General features: G+C 42.5%; 1 non-coding gene and 1 pseudogene across 1 annotated transcript; both read right to left on the reverse strand.

The window, feature by feature from the left end:
- Positions 1-360: 360 nt before the first annotated feature.
- LOC142654279 (U2 spliceosomal RNA) lies at positions 361-545 on the reverse strand. The gene has a single exon (XR_012848975.1). It is a non-coding gene; the product is annotated as a U2 spliceosomal RNA (small nuclear RNA).
- Positions 546-12,063: 11,518 nt separating this feature from the next.
- Positions 12,064-12,237, reverse strand: LOC142653735 (U2 spliceosomal RNA; annotated as a pseudogene).
- Between the last annotated feature and the right edge of the window lie 6,864 nt (positions 12,238-19,101).

Genomic DNA, 19,101 nt, shown 5'->3' on the forward strand with positions numbered 1-19,101 from the left:
GTTCCCCTACTCCACTCCACTATTTGACTGTGGTGCTGCATCAATCAGTGGCAGGCTTGATGGCTGGCTCAGGTGCAGCTCTTTAACCTACCTAGGAGCGAGGGCGGAGAGAAGACAAGGAAGGTGAATGAGCTGTTCCAATTTGAAATGCCGGAAACACAGACGACACAAAACAAGAGGTGTCAATCTATTAATTAATTGCATTTAATACATTAGCTCATTATCACACATGACTGTACAAATGCATTGTCCAACAGGTGTTGAAATAATGGGATTAAAGGAGATGTGCAATGTGCAAGACAAACACAATGGCAAACACAAACAGCACTTTTGGAATCTGATTTTAGTAAACACATAAGGAAAGGGTGCACCGGTCCTGGAAATACTTCAATACCAGGTCAATGCGTGGAGTGGACAGAGCAAGCTCTATTTCCATCTCCCTGTTGTAAAAATCCATTTAATATATGGTCCCCAGATAGGGGACGTATCAGATATTAAACTGATAAGAACAGATTTTTTTTTTTATTTGGCTGTACCACAACGATACAAAACCGTTTATTCAAATTTCAAAGATTTACATACAGGTGCAAATACATTAATTGATCAATTCCAATCATTAAAATGCCATTTTACCTATGCAGAGGCGTCTTTTTGTTTATCAAGTAACAGGTATAAATACATCTCACTTAAAATCATCCCAAATACATCATCCACCGACAAGATATCCTTTTTAAAAAGTAAAATGTTCCGTGCCTTCCAGAGAGCTGCCTTCACACAGTTTATGATCCTCCATGCTGTCCATCTATTTTGCATACAATCACAATCTATCTGTCCATATAGAATCACATAATAGTTTAACGTTTTAATTGCTGTAATTGTTCTTAAAAGTGGCAAAATCTTGTTCCATATACTCTTTGAGAAAGCACAAGTCCATAAAAGATGAAAGACTGTTTCTTCTTGGTGGCATCCCTCTCTTGGGCATACGGCAGTGTTTGATAGTCTTCTTCTGTGCTGAAAGGAACGGCATGGCAGGCAACTGTGGACGCAGCTCCAGGCTAGATCTTTCTGGGAATTAAAAAGATAATAACAATTCATCATTCTCCATATGTTTTTACATTGTATTTCATTAAAATTACCAATAATACATACTTCAGTGGATTTTAAAATAAACTTAGTTAACACTTTGCCATTCATTAAGACCTTTGTTTTTACCTTAGTGAGATTAAAAAGGACAACAATTTTCTCAAAAATGTCATAAATATATGGTGTGTCAAAACTATACGGATGCTTGAGATCAGTTTTAAACCAACCGAGACGCCTCATACAATTCCCCAAATTATATTTTAAAAAGGACCAATAGTTTTCTTTAAAAAAATTCCTAAAGCATAATGAAAAAAATTTACTATATAAGAAAACTCTAAAATCAGTAAAATCCTTTCCTCCTTTTTCTTTGGGTTTAAAGACAGTTTCTCTTTTTAATTTTTCCATTTTTGAGTTCCAAAAAAAGGTGAAGCATGCTTTTTGTAATTTACATAGAACTCGAGTGGGAGGGGGGAAGACCAAGCTCAGATATAAAATCAAGGGCAGGATCACCATTTTAATAATAAGCACTTTGCCCTCCATAGTCAGCTCTCGTAATCTCCATATGCACAACTTCTGGTTCACTTTTTGCATAATCCCCTCCCAGTTTTCCGTTACATCATTGTATTCATTAAAATATACACCTAAAATCTTCACTTTTTCTACAGTTGGAACTTCAATGTCACTCATGTCTATTGCACCTATCTTTAAAATTTCACATTTATTAAAATTAACTTTAAAACCTGATGCACAGCAGAAATTGTTAATTAGTTTTAAAGACTTCTTTAGTGATATGTTGTCTTTACAGGTTATGGCGACATCATCCATATAACTTGCTACCTTGGCTTCTATACCTTTGCTCCCAGGGAGAGATACTCCACGAATGTCATTATCTCTCCTGATCATGCATAAAAGGGGTTCAAGAGCACAGATAAAAAGTAGGGGTGATAGGGGGCAGCCTTGTTTCACACCGGACCTGAGGGGAACAGCCTGGGACTTAAAACCATTAATTAAAATTCTACTTTGACAGTTATCGTAAAATGCCTTTAAAGAATTAAAAAAATTCCCTGGTATGCCCATCTTTCCTAAAACATTAAATAAAAACTGGTGTGAGACCCTATCAAATGCTTTTTCAAAATCTACCATTAAAATTGCCAAGTTGCTTTTCCTGCTGTTTGCGTCATCTATCAGATCTTTTATGAGGTTTAAGTTTTCCCATATACTCCTACCTGGGATTCCACATACTTGGTTTGGATGAATAAGCGTCTCAATCACGTTTTTTAATCTGTTTGCACAGATCTTGGCCATTACCTTATAATCACAATTTAGGAGTGTAATCGGCCTCCAATTCTTGATCTCCTCCTTATTACCTTTTTTATACAATAAAGAAACGTCACCCATTTTCCAAGATTCTGGTAAAATTTTTGAGTTAAAAGCTTCTAAAAGGAGAGATAAAAGATCATCCTTTAACCCCTTCCCGACATTTGACGTACATGTACGTCATGGAAAGTACTGACTTCCCGCATCTTGCCGTACATGTACGTCAAACGTTTGGCACCGGCTCAGAAGCTGAGCCGGTCCCATCATCACCGGATCTCAGCTGTATCTTACAGCTGACATCCGACTGTAACGGCGGGGACCGAAATTAGCTTCGATCCCCGCCATTAACCCCTTAAGTGCAGCGCTCAAACGCGATCGCTGCACTTAAGGTGTTTGCAGCTCATCGGAACCCCAGTAATGAAATTGCCGGGGTTCCGGTGGCTGCAATGGCAACCGGAGGCCTAATACTGGCCTCCCGGTCTGCCTAGCACCGAAGCCGGTCAAGATCCGCCCGGCGGCGGAGCCTGATCGGCTTCCGTAGCTGCCGGCAAGATGGCGCCGGGTCAGGAGCTGATCCGGCGTCATCAGCGGTGGAAGTCAGCTGTACTGTACAGCTGACATCCACCTGTAACGGCAGGAACCGGAGCTAGCTCCGATCCCTGCCATTAACCCCTTCGATGCAGCAATCGAAAGCGATTGCTGCATCGTAGCGGTTACAAGCAGATCGCCAGCCCTGACAGGCAATCGGGACTGGCGACTGCTGTTATGGCAACAGGAGACACAATGGTCTCCTGCTCTGCCATTACGGAAGCCGATTTAGGCCCCGCCGGGAGGCGAAGCCTAAACGGCTTGCTGTCAGTGAATGACTGACAGATCTAATACATTGCACTACATAGGTAGTGCAATGTATTAGAAAAAAAAAAATCTGACCGTTGGACCTTCAAGTCCCCTAGTGGGACTTGAGAAAAAGTGTAAAAAAAGTATAAAAAAGTGTAAAAAAAAGTGCAAAAAATAAAAGTTTGAAAACAATAAAAGTTTCAAGTAATCAAATAACACACAATCCCCCTTTTACTCTTATCAAGTCCTTTATTATTGAAAAATAATAATAAACCATATGTATTTGGTATCGCCACGACCGTAACGACCGGAGGTATCAAAATATTATATTATTTATTGCACGCGGTGAACAGCGTAAAAAAAACCCGTAAAAAACGTTACCAGAGTTTCTGTTTTTTAGTCACTTTGCCCTACAAATATTACAATAAAAAGTGATCAAAAAGTCGCACGTATCCAAAAATGGTACCTATAAAAACTATAGCTCGTCCCGCAAAAAACAAGCCCTCATACAACTCCGTCGACAAAAAAATTAAAACGTTATGGTTCTCACAACTTGGCGACAGAAAAAATACATTCTTTTTACAAAAGTAATTTTATTGTGCAAAAAGTTGTAAAACATAAAAAAGTTCTATAAATGAGGTATCGCCGGAATCGTACTGACCCGCAGAATAAAGGTAACATGTAGTTTATAACGCATGGTGAACTCTGTATAAAAAAAAACCAAAAAAAGCTGTGCCAGAATTGCGTTTTTTGGTTTACCTGGCATCCCAAAAAATAGGATAAAAGGTGATCAAAAAGTCACATGTACCCCAAAATGGTACCAATAATAACTACAGCTCGTCCCGCAACAAACCAGCCCTCATACCGCTACGTCTATGAAAAATAAAATTAGTTATGGCTCCAATAAGTCAGGAAATAAAAAAATATGCAGTTGTGCCCGAGGAGAACATTTCTTCTGTTTCAAGAGGCGATTTATCAAGGACCTAAAATTAGGGAACCAGGAAGGGAGGGCCCAATCATATCCGATGGAAGCGACGGTGCCCGTATTATACCAGGATAATACTTTCCCAGCAAAATTCCCCAAACTACAAAGGCGCGGAGTGTGGACCAAAAGGGGGATAAGAAATGACACCATTTATCAGTGCGACACCGGCCTGTGCAGAAAGGATTGCTTCACAGCGTAACACACATCTATGGATTATTTTTATTTTTTTATACCACCTGACTATGCCCCTTATATACTCCGCCCCGCTTACATGTACCCCCACATTATAAAACACCAGCAATACTCAAACAAATATAGTACCAAGCAAAATCCGCTCTCCAAAAGCCAAATGGTGCTCCCTCGGCCCTGAACCCTACAGCGTGCCCAAACAGCAGTTTCCTTCAACATATATGGCACCGTCATACCCGTGAGAACCCTTTTAACAATTTTTGTGGTGTGTGTCTCCAGCGTCATAAGCTGGGCATGACATATTTGCCACTGAATGGCATATCTAGGGAAAAATATAAATTTTTAATTTGCACCATCCGCAGCGCATTCATTTATGGAAAAGACCTGTGGGGTGAAAATGCTCACTACACCCCTTAATAAATGCCTTGAGGGGTGCAGTTCCATAATGGGGTCACTTATCAGGGGTTTCTTTTTATTATTTCACATCTGAGCCTCTGCAGTTGTGAACCAATACTTTGTAAATCGCCAAATTAGGCCTCCACTCCGCATGGTACTCTTCACTTCTGAGCCCTGTCATATGTCCAGACAAAAGATTAGGGCCACATGTAGGGTGTTTCTAAAACCGGGAAACACCGCATAATAATTAGAGAGCTGTCTTGTTATGGTGGCACAAGCCGGGCACCACATATTGGCATATCTATGGAAAAAAATCCCATTTTCACTCTGCAACATTGAGCGCACACTAATTTCTACAAAACACCTGCAGGGTTAAAATGCTTACTACACCCCTTGGTAAATGCATTGAGGGGTGTAGTTTACAAAATGGGGTCACTTCTGGGGGGTTTCCACTGTTTTGGGCCCACAGGTGCCCAGAAACCAATCCAGCAACATCTGCACTCCAAATGGCGGTCCTTCCCTTCTGAGCCCTGCCGTTTGCCCAAACAGCAGTTTATGACCACATATGGGGTATTGCCGTACTCGGGAGAAATAGCTTTACAAATGTTGGGTTCTTTTTTTTCCTTTATTTGTTGAGAAAATGAAAAAATTTGCGCTAAAGCTACGTCTTATTGAAGAAAAAGGACTGTTTTTATTTTCACTGCCTAATTCTAATAAATTCTATGAAACATCTGTGGGGTCAAAATGCTCACTACACCCCTAGATGCATTCTTCAAGAGGTGTAGTTTCCTAAATGGAGTCCCTTTTTGGGCGTTTTCATTGTTTTGTCCCCTCAGGGGCTTTGCAAATGTGACCTGGCCTCCGCAAATCATTCCTGCTAAATGTGATCTCAAAAAGTCAAATAGTGCTCTTTCCCTTCTAAGCCCTGCCGTGTGTCCAAACAGCCGTTTATTACCACATGTGGGGTATTGTTTTACTCGGGAGAAATTGCTTTACAAATTTTGTGGTGCTTTTTCTCCTTTAGTCCTTCTGGAAATGAGAAAAAATTAGCTAAACCTACATTTTCTTTGAAAAAATGTAGATTATTATTTTCAGGGCCTACTTCCAATAATTTCTGCAAAAAAACTGTGGTGTCAAATCGCTCACTATACCCCTAGATAATTTCCTCAATGGGTGTTGTTTCCAAAATGGGGTCACTTGTGGGGGGTTTCCACTGTTTTGTCCCCTCAGGGGCTTTGTAAATGTAACATGGCCTCCACAAACCATTCCTGCTAAATTTGAGTTCCAAAAGCCAAATGGCGCTCTTTCCCTTCTCAGCCTCGCCGTGTGTCCAAACAGCCGTTTATTACCACATGTGGGGTACTGTTTTACTCGGGAGAAATTTCTTTACAAATTTTATGGTGATTTTTCTCCTTTAGTCCTTGTGGAAATGAAAAAAAATTAGCTAAACCTACATTTTATTTGAAAAAATGTAGATTTTCATTTTCACAGCCTACTTGCAAAAATTTCTGCAAAAAACCTGTGGGGTCAAAATGCTCACTATACCCCTAGATAATTTCCTCAAGGGGTATAGTTTCCAAAATGGGGTCACTTGTTTGGGGTTTTCACTGTTTTGTCCCCTCAGGGGCTTTGTAAATGTGACATGGCCTCCGCAAACCATTCCTGCTAAATGTGAACTCCAAAAGCCAAATGGCGCTCTTTCCCTTCTCAGCCACGCCGTGTCTCCAAACAACCGTTTATTACCACATGTGAGGTATTGTTTTACTCGGGAGAAATTGCTTTACAAATTTTGCGGTGCTTTTTCTCCTTTAGTCCTTGTGGAAATGAGAAAAAAAATCGCTAAACCTACATTTTCTTTGAAGAAATGTTGATTTTAATTTTCACGGCCTACTTCCAATAATTTCTGTAAAAAACCTGTGCGGTGAAAATGCTCACTACACCCCTAGATAATTTCCTTGAGGTGTCTAGTTTCCCAGATGGGGTCACTTTTGGGGGATTTTGACTGTTTTGGCACCGCAAGAGCCCTTCAAACCTGACATGGTGCCTAAAATATATTCTAACAAAAATAAGGCCCCAAAATCCACTAGGTGCTCCTTTGCTTCTGAGGCCGGTGTTTCAGTCCAGTAGCACGCTACGGCCACATGTGGGATATTTCCTAAAACTGCAAAAACTGGGCAACAAATATTGAGTTGCATTTCTCTGGTAAAACCTTCTGTGTTATAAAAAAAATTGTATTAAAAATGTATTTCTGCAGAAAAATATGAAATTTGTACATTTCACCTCTACTTTAATTCCTGTGAAATGTTTAAAGGGTTAAGACATTTTCTAAATGCTGTTTTGAATACTTTGAGGGGTGAAGTTTTTAAAATGGGGTGACTTTTTTGGGGTTTCTAATATATAAGGCCCTCAAAACCACTTCACAACTGAACTGGCCCCTGTAAAAATAGCCTTTTGAAATTTTCTTGAAAATGTGAGAAATTGCTGCTAAAGTTCTAAGCCTTGTGAGGTCATAGAAAAATAAAAGGATGTTCAAAAAACGATGCCAATCTAAAGTAGACATATGGGGGATGTTAATTAGCAACAATTTTGTGTATTATAACTGCCTGTCTTACAAGCAGATACATTTAAATTGAGAAAAATGCTAATTTTTGCAATTTTTCGCTAAATTTTGGTGTTTTTCACAATTAAATACTGAACATATCGAGCAAATTTTGCCAGTAACATAAAGTCCAATGTGTCACGAGAAAACAATCTCAGAATCACTTGGATAGGTGAAAGCATTCCGGAGTTATTACCACATAAAGTGACACATGTCAGATTTGAAAAATGAGGCTCTGTCAGGAAGGTCAAAAGTGGCTAAAGAGGGAAGGGGTTAAAACCTCATAAAACGTTCTATAAAATTCAATTGGTACCCCATCAGCTCCTGGAACTTTACCCAACTTAAAACTATTTATGGTATCCAGTATTTCTTTTTCTGTAATGGGCTGTAATAAAACAGATTGGGCATTAGATTCTAAAACACATGAAATTTCCTTTAAAACATCATCCATAACATTTTTATCCACATTTTTTTCGTTAAAAAGGTCTTTATAATAAGTATGTGTTTTTTCCAAAATATTATCAATTACTGTTTCTCCTTCCATTTTTTCTATATGGATTCTCCTCTGTACACTTTTTTTTAAAAAAATATCTGGAGCACTTTTCATTTTCTTCAATGTGTTGTATTTTAGCCTTAAAGATTATTTATTTTCCTTTATCTTCCAAAAATGTTTTTACCTCTTTTTTAACGTGTATTATTTCTTCAGTTACATCTATCCCCACAGACCTCATTTTGTAGAGTGTTTGTAATTGTGTATTATATTTTTCGTAAACCGCTCTCTTTTCTCTTGCTTTTTGAACTCCATACCTGATAAAGAATTCTTTTATATTTTTCTTCATTTTATCCCACCATATTCTCATAGATTCTGTAGGGTCCTTTTTCTGCTTGCACCTGTTGTAAAACTTAGTAAAATCTGCCATTATTTTTTCATCTTTTAAAAGCGACACGTTCATCTTCCATGAACTAGCGCCTCTTCTAAAACCAGGATCAAGATTTAAGACAAATAAAAGGCCTTTATGGTCAGAGAACATGTTAGTTAAAAGTTCACAGTGGACAGGTAAAATTTGCTGAGAAGAAAAAATAAAATCAATTCTTGAGCTGCATCGTATATTACTCCATGTAGTACTTTCCAGTTCAGACATTTTTTTGTTGCAATTTTTAAAAACATCTATAAGTTTAAAGTCAGTTACGATATTACTTAATAGACCAGAAGTTTTGTCATAGTTTCTACTGGAAGATTGTGTAGATCTTTTTTCACCTCTTAAAACACAATTAAAATCCCCGGCTAAAACTAAAGGACAGGAATTATTAATAAACAGAGGTAAAATTTCCAACATCTCTTCTCTTTCTTTTTTGTTCGGTGATCCATAAAAATTTAAAAACTGCCACATAACACCATTAAGAAAGGCCTTAACCAATAAAATCCTACCTGGTAAAATTTCTTGTTTAAAAGCAATATTAACATTACCTTTAAAAAGTATTGCAGATTTTGTTATATTGGAACCGGACCACACCGAAGTCCCATATGTCCAATCTTTTTCATACCTCTTATATTCCGCCTGATGAGGGATGCCACACTCCTGCAAGAAGAACACCGAGGCGGAAAGCAGGGATAGATAATTAAAAAGTACTGTTCTGCGTGTGCTTGACTTGATACCCCTTACATTTAGGGAGAGTCCTTTCAAAACTGCCATCAATGAAGGTAAAAGGTGGGATAAAATACAAATTTCAACCTCTTAAAGTCTTAATTTCTTCTTCCAGCCTAGCCAACCCCTGAGAACTGTCAGAGAAATCCAGGTCACCTCTAGAGGTCACGCAGCGCAATAAGTCTGTTGAGCTGGAATCACTGTCTGTTGCCTCCTCCGAAAAATCCTCACAGAGAGGACTAAGGAGAGTATTTGGATCACTCATCACTGTCTTCTTACCCCTTTCTGGCGGTTCTGACACATAGTCCATCTCTTCCGTGCGGCTTCTTGTATGGGAAGCCCCAGGCTGTCTGACAGACATCTGAGCCATTTCTTCCGGGGTTTCCGAGATGATGCTGGGTGTTTCAAGTTCTCCCTCAGGTTGTATTGCCGAATAACGGTTTCCCATCTCCAGTACATCCCGATTTAGAGGATCACCTGTTTTCCTTTTTTTTGCACCCGATTCTTCTTTTAGTTTAGCCTGAGATGCAGCTTCCTCCGGGTTACTACCTTCCCTGCAAGAGGAAAGCATCCCCGTCCCCTGCTTCTCCATCCTTTTCCTCTCCTTTTGACGGTCTTTCATTTTAATCTGCGACTGGAATCCTTCACTGACAAGAGAGACAACAGACTTACCTGTTGAAATTTCTGTAGCGTGACCTGCTTCCTGGGCTTCCATATTTGCCTCCTCTTCTGGGGCTGGCTGGTTTCCAAGCTGTCCCTCACGTTGAGGTTGGTGCATATTTTTTTGCGGTTTCTGTTGCGGTTTCTGTCTGTGGGGACAGGATGCATAGAAGTGACTGGGATCTTGACATAAACTACAATTTTTTGGTTCACTACAACTTCGAACCGTATGATTTTTACTTCCACAATTTGTGCAGGTACTTTCACAATCATTTTTTGAATGCCCATATTTTTTGCAGATTCTGCAGAATTCCTCCATACCATTAAAAAGAATATCACCATTAATATTGCCCAATTTAAAACGAGCTGGGGGTACCAATTTTTCCTCAGGTGCTTTGGGATTGTCTTTTAATTCTACAAAAAATTTCCATTTTGAAGTCCACACATCAAACTCATTCATAACCTTCTCCTTAGGAATAACTAGAGTACAGTAATTTTTCAGAAAGAACACAATCTCCTCTTCAGTTATATAAGGGGAATACATTTTAATCACCATGAGTTTTCGATCTGAGGGGAAGTGCTCCACAATCTGGACCCCTTTCAGCCTGGGATCTCTGCCTACCTTTTTCAAGCGATTGCCAAAATCTCCAAGGGTCGGATTGCGAATACTCCCAGGAGCACTTCCTCGATCAGGTGTTTCAGACCGCCGTTTACTGGAGCCTCCTCCGTATACGTAAAACGTATAGAGTTTTTGAGCCGAGTGAAGTTCGGCTCAAATGTTGGGTTGTCATTTCCTGCCATGACAAACCCCCAACTTGTATGCGCACCACAGAGACACACGGGTCACTGTGGCCAACTAACGCAACTCCCCTTTTCGGCCGAAACCTACACGGGGGTATGTGGATCGCAACCGGTTGCTCAGGACTAAGCCTCTCTCCCAAATAGCAGCACGGGGGTGAAATCCAGGCGAACCTGGACGATCCCCCGAGGCCGAGAGAGAGGGTACCTGAGCACCTCCCAACCAAGACCAAGGCAGAGCTGATACGAATAAACAGCACTACACTTGATCTCAGTCAGAAGGCCGAGAAGCGATAACCCGAATGTGCCACGCGTTGCCCGAGCCTGCCCAATACTGCTGTTCACCCCTTGCAGCGATTCAGCCTACTCCTAGGCAATTCCATGGGGCCCTGCAGGCTCACACACTCACACAAGCACAGCTAGGCACTCGGGAGGTGAATAAAGGCCGGAGAGGAAGCAAGACAGGATTTGCTTCTTTTGCTTGCACCACAATGCAGTGCTGAAAGAGGAGGAATCTACATAAAAACGCCTTCCTGGCAACGCCCAAATGCCCTCCTGCCGTGCAAACACTGGCAGCAGCAGCAGTAAGTGCATGCCCACAGTCACCCCTTCTTCCTTCACATCTTGTATCAGCTGTAATCCAGTCCAGTGCTGCCTGCTGAGCAGCACTGACCAACACTGCCTGGGCCCAGGCTTTTATCTCTGAGACCCCATTATGATGTCAGAAAGCTGGCTCTGGCTCCTGAGGGCTCCACTATGACACGTGCAAAGTTCCGTCTGAACTTTATATAAGACGGTGCGGCTCAGTCAGTCACTCAGTGTTGCCTGAGAGGGCAACACTGCAACAGGCGGCCCCCAGGCTGTCTTTTTTTTGCACAGCTAGTTGCCTCCAGGAGGCCACAAGAGGGAGACAAGAGACTGCAAAATGGAAAATAGGCATCCACCAACTTTACAGACAACTTCTCCTTGCTCCTACAACCTCCATCCTTGCACAGTTTGTTATTCTTCCAGGTAACATAGTAACAAATCCAAATTGCTGCTCTCTTTGTAGGCAAGCAAGGGTTTGTTGCAACTGCAATTCTTACTTCTTTGAAATGTAGAAACGACAGTACATTCCATCACATCCATCTAGTGTACACAGGTAGGTCCATTGTGGCGGGCGGGCGGGCGGCTGGCTGCTTTAATGGCTGTTTGCTGTTCCCCTACTCCACTCCACTATTTGACTGTGGTGCTGCATCAATCAGTGGCTGGCTTGATGGCTGGCTCAGGTGCAGCTCTTTAACTTACCTAGGAGGGAGGGCGGAGAGAAGACAAGGAAGGTGAATGAGCTGTTCCAATTTGAAATGCCAGAAACACAGACACAAAACAAGAGGTGGAAATCTATTAATTAATTGCATTTAATAAACTAGCTCATTATCACACATGACTGTACAAATGCATTGTCCAACAGGTGTTGAAATAATGGGATTAAAGGAGATGTGCAATGTGCAAGACAAAAACAATGGCAAACACAAAAAGCACTTTTGGAATCTGATTTTAGTCAACACATAAGGAAAGGGTGCACCGGTCCTGGAAATACTGCAATACCAGGTCAATGCGTGGAGTGGACAGAGCAAGCTCTATTTCCATCTCCCTGTTCTAAAAATCCATTTAATATATGGTCCCCAGATAGGGGACGTATCAGATATTAAACTGATAAGAACAGATTTTTGATTGAAAAATGCTTTATTGACAATCAATCGTCATCATACAAACATTACTGCGACACAGCGCAAGCCATGAAGCAGCAAATAATAAATAATAACAGTCGTCAAACATAACATGACAGTATAATACACAGTACAGGCTAGCCTATGCTATACATTACACCACATGCTACACTAACATTCTTGCATTCACTAACGCCAAACAACAAAGCATTACAGACAAGTGATGGGATAGGGGAGTGGGTAGGAGGGGATAGGGAAGGGGGAAATCACAGGCCCGAAGCTTTATTGAAGGACAACACACAAGAAGGGAGAGTGGGGGGGAGGGGAGTATCAGTCCTCTTCCTCATCGACGTCCGGGCTGTCCCAGGTGGAATAGTCTCTGAGCAGGCTGTGGATCAGCCTGCGGCAGTCCTGGACGGACACACTCTCTCTCCGCAAAATCAGACGGTTCCTGGCAAACCATATAGCGTCCTTAAAGCAATTCATAAGGCGCCAGGCTTCCTGGATTGCTCCATCCGTGGTATTCCCAGGAAATAGTCCATAAAGTACAGAGCGGTACGACAGTCTGTTCCTGGGTACTGAGTCCTTGAGTTCATGTTCCAAGGCTTTCAACAGACCCTGTGCAAAGGGGCACTGCCAGAAAGTGTGCAAAGATGTTTCCTCCGTGAAGGGGCACCTGGGGCAGTAGCGGGTCTTGCACAGGTTGCGGTCATGCATGAATGACCTAAGAGGCAGTCCTCCCTGGATGGCCATCCATGAAATGTCCTTGTGCCCGTTGGTCAACCTGCCAGATGACACGTTAGTCCAAACAGTCTCCAACGTGTCGGCATGAAGCCCTGGAACAGACTCCAGTGAGTCCTTTGCTCTGATGTGCTTGTGGATCGTCTTAGGTTTCCACAAGTCGGGCTTAAGACCCTCCAGCTGATGCTCCCTCACAAACCGGACGACATCTCCGTAGAACCAGGGAGCGTGCCAGTTGTAAGGGAAGGAGCTGTCCCACTTGTCCCAGCCAAAACCTCGCCAGAGGGGAAGGAGGAAGTAGCGGGACATGGCCTTGCCCGCAGAGCAGTTTGCTGTCCTCAGAGTCCTACGAACACAGTCACATACAAAAGCGATCCGCAGCAGAGTGGGAATGTCGGGTATACCCTTCCCACCTTTGCGGGGCTCCTTGTACATAACAGTCCGCTTTATTCTGTCCATTTTCGAGCCCCAGATGAAGCGAAACACAGTCCTGGTAATGGCCCTCGAGACAGTGGCAAGAGGGGGCCATGCCTGTGCAGTGTATTGTAGCACAGGCAAGACTTCGTTACGCAGGACCATTGTTTTGCCCTCAATAGTGAGTTGTCTGAGGCTCCACAGTCCGATCCTTTGGTTGACTTTGGCCAAGCGTTCTTCCCACGACTTTAGGGCTGCACCTTCCTTACCGAACCAGACTCCCAGAATTTTGATGAAGTCCGGCTTGATAGTAAACGGGAAGGAGGCAGGAGAAGGCAGGTACCATTTTCCGAAGAGCATGGCTTCCGACTTCCCGCAGTTGACTTTTGCCCCTGAAGCGCGTCCGAACTCCTCGCAGGTCTGGACGAGTGCAGTCACCGAGCTCTGGTCAGCGCAGAAGACGGTCACGTCGTCCATGTACAGCGAGCATTTGACCTCGAAGTGTCCTGGACCTGGTGCGGTGATCCCTCTGATCTCTCCGTTCTGCCGGATAGCCTCTGCGAAGAGCTCTATAACACAAACAAAAAGGAGAGGTGAAAGAGGACAGCCTTGTCTAACCCCCGACGATACAGGAAAGGGGTCAGTCTTCCAGCCGTTCACCAGCACCGAGCTGTAAATGTCGCAATACATCAGGTTAACATACAAACAGAACAACCTGCCAAGCCGCAGCCTACGCAGAGCCTTACCCATGAATTCGTGAGAGACCCGGTCAAAAGCCTTCTCCTGATCCAGACTGACCAGGGCCGCGTGTGTACGGCGGCTTTGCATGTAATGCACCGTGTCCTGATAAGAACAGATAAGGTTTCAACAAAATTTTATTGACACATATATATATACAGAGAATACATTTTCATAGAAAAAAATTCTGCCATAAAATGCTTGTTGTACATTTCATAAAATAATTTTTGTGTAATACAATTCTGTAATAAATTATTTGTTTGTAAATTTTTCTTTAATAAAATTCAATAACAAAAAGTTTTTATAATTCATTTCATTAAAACCTTTTTGTAAAATTAAATTCAGTAATAAAATGTTTATTTTTAATGCATTTCATTAAAATGATAAAAGCAATAAATTTTTAACGAGAAGAAGGTTTCTTTAAAAATATGACAATGGCAGGATAAAACAAGCAGTAAAATCACAATTACAAATACATAAATTATTTACATGGTAATCGTGTTCCACAGAGACAGACACCACATGGATGCCGCCTCTTTTGCTCCTAGATTTTTTTTGTCTCTGAGGTAGTAGACATACAACTCACTTAGCGCAATCTTGACACAGTCTGTAATGTCAATAAAATCACGTTTAAAAAGAAGAATGTTCCTAACCTTCCAGATGGCATTTTTAAAACAATTAATAATCATCCAGCAGATCATCTGCTGTCTGAATGATGGGCAGGTAAAAAGGCCATAAAAAACGTATTCGTACTTAAAATCTTTAAGACCACAGATCCATTTTAGTAAAAGGCCTGCTTTCCTCCATACCTCCTGTGCATAGTGGCAGTTCCAGAACAAGTGCATTACTGTTTCGTCATTCCCGCACCTATCTCGTGGGCACTTGGCTCTCGCCACCAGTCCTCGCCTATGTTGGAATGCACGTGTAGGGAGGCACTGGTGGACGATTGCCCAGGCAAGGTCCTTATGCACATTTGCAAGATATTTTCCATACACATTTCGCCACACTTGCTTGGACCTTGCCTGCGAGAAATTGGACACTGCCACTGTCTGTTCTCCGTGTCTGCACGCCATCGACACCTTTCTCTGGTCCCCCAATATGTCAGGCTCCAATTCTTGGAGGCTCAGGAGCCTAACAGTCTTTTCTAGCACCACATAGTGTTTTGGGGGACACAGAAGCACAGGAGAATTTAGGGAGATACGAGCCCAACGTTTAAAAACCATGCCCGCTGCGTATTATAAAAAGCAGCTAAAAATGCCATCGGATTTAAACATTTTAAAACAGAAGCAGAAATATTTGATATAAAAAAATGTAAAAAGGTTAGGAACATCTCTCCCGCCATTGTCTTTACCTTTATACATAAAATCACGTTTTAATTTTTCCATCTTGGAGCCCCACAGAAACATAAAACAAATGCGTGTTAGCTTTTTAATATATAAAATGGATGGAGGGAAAACCATGGCCAAATAGAGCATTATTGGGATTAAAACCATTTTTATGATTAAAATTTTCCCCTCCATCGTGAGGCTCCTAAGATTCCACATTAAAACCTTCTTCTCTATTTTTGCTATCACTGAGTCCCAGTTAGAGGTCCCATTGTTCGCCTGATTAAAAACAATCCCTAAAATTTTAATCTGGTCCTTCTGCATTCTGACTCCTGGGGTCAGGGAGGAATCCCAGCCTCCTATATTAAAACACTCACATTTATCAATGTTAAGTTTAAAACCAGAAGCCTCGCAGAAAAAGGTGGTGTTCCTCAGCGCCCTCCTCATGGATGATGAATCAGGGCACAGAATTGTCACATCATCCATGTAGCTTAATACCTTTACTTGGTTGCCCCTCCCACCAGGTATTGGGGCGCCTCTAATAACTTTATCGTTCCTGAGCATAGCTAAAAGGGGCTCCATTGCGCAAATAAATAGTAGGGGAGACAATGGGCACCCTTTCTTGACTCCAGATAAAAGAGGAACACCACTAGTTAAAAATCCATTTATAGAAATTTCACTAAAACAGGACCGATATAAAAGCATAACACGACTTATCATAAAATCAGGCACGGCCATTTTTTTAAGCACCATAAAAAGGAACTCCTGGGACACTCTATCAAAGGCCTTTTCAAAGTCAAGGGATAAAATAGCAAGGTTTTGGCCTCGATCTTTAAAATAGCAACTAACATCTCTTAAAATATTAAGGGACTCAGTGATAGATCTACCAGGTACCCCACAGACCTGATTTGGGTGGATTAATTTACTGATAAAAGGTTTAAAACGGACCGCTATCAGTTTGGCTAAAATTTTATAATCTACATTTAAAAGCGTAATCGGGCGCCAATTTTTGAGCTGGTCCTTTCCACCCTTCTTTTTAAAAATTAGGGACACAATCCCCCTTCTCCAAGAAGGGGGCAGCTCTTCTACAATAAAAGCCTCTTTATATAGTAAAATCATATCCTCTTTTAAAACATCCCAAAAAGTTAGATAAAATTCAATAGGCAACCCATCCTCCCCAGGGGCCTTTCCCGCTGAAAAACTTTTAAAAACAAATAAAAGTTCCTCCAAATTAAGATCCCGGGATAAAACCTCCTGGTCCAAAGTATCTAACTTAAAATCAAGGGAGTTAAGAGCATGATTTAAAAAGGATTCATCAATAGCTTTTCTGCTAAAAAGGAGTTGGTAAAAATTAAAAGCTGCATTTAACATTCCTCCCACGGAAGTCTCCCCTTCTAGGTTTAAAATAGCGTCTCTTTTGTCATTTACCTTTTTAAAAAAAGAATCGGGAGCACTTCTCGTCTTCTTCTAGATGCTTCACGTGGGAGTTAAAAATTATTTGTTTACCTTTATCATCAAGACATTTTTTTATTTCAGCTTTTAAGTTTAAAATATCAGAATCCACATCAAACCCAACATCCTTCAATTTAAAAAGCACATGTAGACGCTTATTAAGAACATAAAACCACTGTTTCTTTTCTCTAGCTTTCTTCCTACCTGCTCGGATAAAAAATAATTTAATTTTTGGTTTAATGCCCTCCCACCAGTGCAGCATGGTCTCGTGGGGTTTTCTCTGTAATTGCCAGCACTGGTAGGTCCGCACAAACTCATTTTTAATTTCAGGGTCCTCCAGGAGTGTGGCGTTCAACCTCCAGAGGCCCTTACTTTTTGCTCTCCCTCGAGCTCCAGAGACACATTTAGGAGTTTGGGATCTGAAAAGATATTATTTAAAAGCATGCATTTTTGAGGGGTAAAATCATGAGAGGCAAAGATAAAATTGATTCTGGAGCTCACTCTTCCATTAGACCATGTGGCGCCTGGGTCTCCTGGCAAGAGATCCTTCCAGCAATCGCGTAATTTAAAATCATCAATAAAATTTTTGAGCAGGTAGGTAGTTAGGTCTTTTCTATTTGCATCACCCCCCTGCCGGCACTCTCCTTCTCTTATGCAGTTAAAATCACCCCCTACCAGCAGGGGGGTAGATCCAACACAAAACAGTGGTAAAATATTAAAAAGTTCTGCCCGCTCCTGTTTGTCAGGAGGGGCATACACATTTAAAATACGAATTAAAAGTCCATTAATATGTAGGTGGGTTAAAACAGCTCTGCCGGGCATAATCTCAATCACATTTTGTATGGAAATAAAACGGCCACGGCAGAGTAGTCCCACACCTGAAGAACGACAGTCATTGGCTCCAGACCACACCGAAGGGCCCAGCTTCCAGTCTTGTTTTAAATCCATATAGTCCATGCTGTTAGGGATTCCACACTCCTGCAGTAGGCAAAAATCAAAGTCCATAGTCTCAAGAAATGAAAATAAAGCAGCCCTGCGAACAGGGCTCTTTAGGGACCTCACATTCAGTGAGGAGAATTTTAGGGTACTAGAAGGCATAACTTATGGAGAGTCAGTGTCCACTTCTGAGGAGCCCGACCCCGATATACTCTGGGAGTCAGGCTGCCCCTTTTCCGGAGACGCGAACTCCAAGATGTTCACAGGGTCAGAGCCGGATAGATGTTTAGGCCCGACTCTTCCCCTGAATTCGCTTTCATCCGAGCTGCGGCATAGTGTTTTCCTCTTAATTGTGGACACGTCCTCTTCTCTCGACCTCTTCCCCGTACTGGATAAATCCATACACGCTCCGTCCTCGTCCTCCTCACTCGATGTCTCCTTGGTCTCCTGGCTGATGTCATCTCTGTCACGATCTCCGGCCTCTGCTACCTCAGGTGCGGCTACAGGTCTCTCCGGATCGCTGGTCATCTCGGGTTGCTCAGGAGCCTGTGAGGTCCCTTCCTTCTTTCTCATCATTCCGCCTACTGCATCTAAAGCCGTCTGCATCCGACCCTCTATTGGCGTAACAAGAGGGACGGACTCTAGCTCTCCAGCCGATCGGTGGCGGCTGGTGCTTGGGGTATCCCGCAAGGAGCCCCTACGTCTGGACTCCTTATTTGGCTCTTCACCAGCCGCCATCTCTGCCCAGTCCCCTTTTGTGGGTATCGAGGAGCGGCGAGACTTTTTTCCGACCGGTTCCGGGTTGGAGCTTGGGGCCTTCATTACAGAGCTAGAACAGCCCTGCTCGGCCCCCTTGGAATCCCTAGGACCACCCTCCACACGTGGACTGGAGGGTATTGGCCCTGACCCTTCGGTGGGTCCCGGGGCATTACCAGCAGTGCCCACACCTGTTGCAGGCTGCTGCCCTGGCCCCGGTCGGGGTGGCCCAGGTTTGGGTTCACCCCTCAATGACTGCGTTCTCTTTGGACAATCTTTGTACATGTGTCCTGTCTCCCCGCACAGGTTACACATGGTGCTGGAACTGCACTTGGAGGCCACGTGCCCAAGGCCTCCACATTTGTTACAGCGTATGACATGACCTTCACTGCATGCGTCTTTTGTATGTCCATACGACTGGCAGTTCCAGCAGAACCGGGGCATCTGGGGGTAAAAGAGATAACCCCGGTTCCTCCCAATGGCAAAGTTGGCTGGCGGATGTACAAAGCCTCGTATGCCA

This window comes from Rhinoderma darwinii, chromosome 5, assembly GCF_050947455.1.
Source record: "Rhinoderma darwinii isolate aRhiDar2 chromosome 5, aRhiDar2.hap1, whole genome shotgun sequence".
NCBI lineage: Eukaryota > Metazoa > Chordata > Amphibia > Anura > Rhinodermatidae > Rhinoderma > Rhinoderma darwinii.